This window comes from Chiloscyllium plagiosum, chromosome 16, assembly GCF_004010195.1.
Source record: "Chiloscyllium plagiosum isolate BGI_BamShark_2017 chromosome 16, ASM401019v2, whole genome shotgun sequence".
Lineage (NCBI taxonomy): Eukaryota > Metazoa > Chordata > Chondrichthyes > Orectolobiformes > Hemiscylliidae > Chiloscyllium > Chiloscyllium plagiosum.
The window spans coordinates 26,665,325-26,670,264 of NC_057725.1; the positions used below are offsets into that span (position 1 = coordinate 26,665,325).

Here is a 4,940-nt window from a genome sequence, read left to right on the forward strand (position 1 = left end):
GCCTTCCTGACCTGTAGTCTTCTTCTTGACCTCTCCGCCTCCGTCCTACTCCGACCTATCACCCTCACCTTGACCTCTTTCCACCTATCACATTTCCAACTCCCCTCCTCCAAGTCCCTCCTCCCTACCTTTTATCTTCTCCTGCTGAACACTCTCTGCTCATTCCTGAAGAAGGGCCTGTGCCCGAAACGTCGAATCTCCTGTTCCCTGGATGCTGCCTGACCTGCTGTGCTGTTCCAGCAATAAAGTTTCAACTTTGATCTCCAGCATCTGCAGACCTCACTTTCTCCTCGTGGTGTATATTGACTAATAAAGTGCATTTGACAAAGTGCCACGGTGACTCAGGAACCATTTTTCAATTCGACCATTGGGTGACTGTGTGGATTTTGCACATTTTCCCCGTGTCTGCGTGGGTTTCCGCCGGTTGCTCTGGTTTCCTCCCACAGTCAGTGAGATGTGCAGGATAGATGGATTAGCAATGCTAAATTGCCCATAGTGTTCAGAGATGTGTAGGCTAGCTAGAGTAGCCATGGAAAATCCTGGGCTGGGTCATAGGAATAGCGTAGGAAGGTGTGTTTGGGTAGGATGCTTTTCAGAGAATCACAATGACCAAGACCTTAGTGTAAAGCGCACAATTTCAAAATTGGAGAATGAGATAAAAGCATCTGTGAATTGTGAGGAGGATGGTGCAGAATGTCAAAAAGACAGAAATGTTGGTGAATGGGTGCACAAGTAGCAAAAGGAATTTAATGCAGCAAAGTGTGAGATGGTTTAATTTGGTAGAAAGAATTAGGAGAGATAAAATTAAAATAAAGTATACAGTTCCAAAACAGAGAAGGTGCAGGTGGCCCTGCTCATCTGTGTGCATGAACCATAAATTATTCAGAAGGTGACTGCATGAAAATTGCCAGGACTGACAAGATACCTACCCTGGCAATGAAGCTGGCCTAATGAAGAGTGCATACTGTGCGATTTCAACCTCATCTATATCCCATGCCAGGAGGACTGGGGGCTCCAGAAATCCAGGCCAAATTTCCACATCTGGGTCCTGTCTACCAATTTTTCTCAGCTTGTCTTTGTCCTGATTAGATGGAGGTATGAGAATCTGGCCAAGTTTGGGAACATTGAAAGAAGGTCTGACAGATAACTTATGAATCTCAAAGAAAAGAATCTGAAACCCCCTTTTTAATCATCAAATTTGTTTTCAGTTTTCTACAGAATTAATGATTCTCCAAAAGGACCCAAGAACAATTTTACAATGTGCAATCTTTGAGAATGCAATCACTTTAGCAGATCATAACCTTGAAGGAAATCAGTTATGTTTCTCCTTTTAGGGAAAGAACAATGCAATTTCACTTCCTAGCTGGATAATTGCTTAAATTATGGTAACAGCTGGTGATATGATTGGTATCCAAACTTGAATTATTTGCAAAGTGGTCTGATGTGTAGAATGATCGATTGTATAGACAGCCACATTGTCAATTGTCTGCCTAACATCCTTTTGTTGACATCACATTCTAGTTGACCGTCACACAGTAAGTTTCAGTTCAAATATCTTCCATCTGGTTGGCTAGTATACAAATTTATATATCACCATTCTGGTTTATTGGTCATAATTTATGCATATTGTAATTTCTGAGCCAAGAAACATGTAAAGCAATTAAATCATTCAAAACACTGCTTGGGGAGGGAATCAAATTGGTACTTTTTTTCCTTAGTTTGCCAATGAGAGGTCAAAATGCAAATTATTTAACATTAACAGTTGCATATTTCACCACATGATTTAAATTAACCATATATGTGCTAACATTTTTACCTCAAATAGCCAATGGGGTTCTTAGACAACTAAAGGATGATGCTGCAATGGGAGTGCAAAATTTACAAATGTGGGGTGGTGCACCCATCAACTTATAATTGTAAGTTTTTCCAAATGATTTGAAAATCAATTGTGCAATGATTGTTTGTGCAAAATGTCAAGTGTTTCCTTTTCAGAGACCATTAGTCAACAACAACAACACATTGCATATATAGAGTTATATATAATTGTATATATGCAGAATTACTTTTATGCATTTAGGCTGAGCCAGTTAGGTAGACAGAGATAGTCAGGCAGACATACTAACAAATGCAAACGTAATGAGTTAGTACTTCAATTCTGATTAAAGATGTTAAACCTGAAACTTAAGCTTAGTTTCCTTCTATATAAATGTACTTCAATTACTTAGTTTTTCTGTCATTTTCTCTTTTTATTTCACATTTCCTGCATACTCAGTAATTTACTTTTTGTAGATTTATAAAGAGAAATAACAACCTGTCTATAAGAGACAGTTGACTGTGAGATGCGGTTGGCTCAACCAAATATGACAACAGCAGAAGAGTGACAAAGAATGTGTCACCATTCATTGGTTTTGTGTGGAGGCATGGTCAGATCAAAGATCCAGAGGAGTGGAAAGGAGCAAATGTTTTGAGCACAGATAGTCCACAATTATAGATGACTTACTAGTTTATGACAGAAGGTTGATTATTCCAAATTCTCTTTGGGAAAATAGCCTGAAAAGGATATACTGAGGACACTTGGGGTTTACCAAATGCAAGGCCAGAGCTCAGGCGTTGCTGTAGTGGTTGGAATTGTAAAGAACACTGAAGATCACATAATCCATTTTGAAACCTGTGACTGTATAGGATTGGAAGAAATGTTTTCCACTCCTATCAATTCTGAATGTAGTTCATAGAGAAAGAATCAGCAAAGGTTGTAATGAATCACATTGTATATGAGCAATATATCTCACTTGACCTCATTGATGCATCTTTAACTGATGTAGTTCAGGTGGCAAGACAGTTTGATTAGAAATGGTTAAAGGCTTGAGTTCAATGTCTAATGCAAGGAAGGCACAAGTAAACAAAACATTTATTTCAGTATTATTTCAAGAAGAGTATTTGGTCCTAATGATAGAGATCATGCCAAAATAGAAGTATTCACAAGCGCTACAAATGAGAAATAGAGCATTTAAATTATACCAGCAATGCAATCACTGTGGACTAATGAGCATTTTCATCCTAATGGTGACATACAAGTAAAAGGTCTACACAATTTAATATAGATTTGTCAGCAGATTAACAAAAATAATTACAGTTTGAGGATGTGGTACATGTAACTCGATGGAAGCCATCAAGGTCCACATATTCTGAGGATATGCTCAGAAGTGGTTGTCTGTCTCAGAGATCCAAGATAGTGTCAAAAACAAGAAAAAGTGTCTAATCTGCAGAATGGTGATACTCCATAAAGAAAGTACCTGTTTTAAAAAAAACGTTGTCCTCCACAAAGGAGATTCATGAGATTAAAGGTCCTTCAGATATTGTAATTGAGCATTTATCTGTTTCGGCAGAAGAGACATTCTAAGCGTAGGAAATCCAAGATCTAAATGTTTGATTGGACTTAAAAACTTTCTAATGTCAAGAAAAAATTCAAAGTCAACAATCCTGTACCTGGAACCTACCATTTTTCCAAATTTGCTGAAAATGTATTCTGGAAGAACCTCCAGGATATAATAAGATCTCTAAAGACCTATATTTATACAGTCAGACACTTGACAGGATATGTAGTTATGGCAAATGCAATTTCGTACACAAATTTAAATATTGGAAAAGAATACTGGGGGAGATGTTGTACAAAGATGTAAGGGCTAAAAAGATTAATATTGTGGAGTAAAGGCTATTATGATGTTGCATGGACATGGGCAGGGGAGCAGCTTTAACTGTCAAAGGGGTATGAGTTAATATCAAGGCCTTATTTATAAGTGCAGTAACAATGTCTATCATACCAATGTAACTTGAATTTATCTGCTACCATACAATAAAATTGATTTTGATTAAGCAAAGCATCATTAGATTATCAGGTAATCTACCACATTGGCCCTGTAGAATTCTAACAGAAAAGGGGGAGATGTTAGCAAACCAACATTTGATCTTATACTGTGTACTGAGAATTCAATTTGCAATAATATTTGTTAAACAAATATCTCTTGCTAATAAATCCTGTTGACATAACCCAAAATGCGTCAATTACTGGATTACTGCTACATGACTCATTTTACCACCATACATTATCACAGGAGGGTGCCCCCTACTTTATAGTTTGGTTGAAAACTGTAAGTAATAGACAGTAACTTATGGTTTAAGGTTGAATCAGTTAACATTGCTTACCTTTAACATCCTAAATTGTGAATATACATTTAATTTGACATTTTGAGTTTGAGCTTAATGTTGCTTGTCACTTTTTTGTGGCCTGCCTGGTCTCAAGACTTTTTTTCCCATATTTCTACTTCTATGCTCAGTCCTGAGGTCTATATAACATATCTCTGGTGTCAGACCATACCCCAAGTCATTTTCCCACCACCACAAGCTCCCATTTTTGCCTTCTGTTTTTACCTTTAACATATCTGCTTCTCTCCTAGTTCCTGTCCTGGACCTGCACTGAATCACCGAGCTTCATCTGATGGCAACCTTTGATTACTGCAAGTAGTTCTGAATATTAGCTGCAACCACCCTGAACATCATCTGCTACTAAATACAACGTAGTCTAGTACAAGGTCATCAAATTAATGCAATTTTAATATGTCTTTACAGTGCTAAAAGTTGAAATGCATTTCTTCCATATTTTAAATGTTTTTAATTTTAGAAGTTTTTGTGTTTGTGAATGTAGCAGTTTGGAACCTTTACCATTTTTAACTTAATATTTTAAAGTTATTTTCTGTTATAAAAGTCAATCGATTCTGATTTAATGCAATAGTTCTGTTCTTGTGCAATCTCACATTATAAGAAAATTGAACAATAGTCACACTATTTAAACTAATGGGGAATCATGCTATTGCCAACATAGGTAAGGCAAGTTTGCGTTCTACAAATAACGCAAATTCTTCAATCGCTTTAAAGCCAATTTG

The 4,940-nt window shown here is 37.0% G+C and overlaps 1 long non-coding RNA gene across 1 annotated transcript in view; it reads left to right on the top strand.

Moving 5' to 3' along the window:
• Nucleotides 1-4,542, top strand: part of LOC122558038 — a 59,192-nt gene extending 54,650 nt beyond the window's left edge. The window contains exon 3 of the long non-coding RNA XR_006314014.1: nt 4,455-4,542. This is a non-coding gene — a long non-coding RNA (uncharacterized LOC122558038). The remainder of the gene's footprint in view (nt 1-4,454) is intronic.
• Nucleotides 4,543-4,940: the final 398 nt, after the last annotated feature.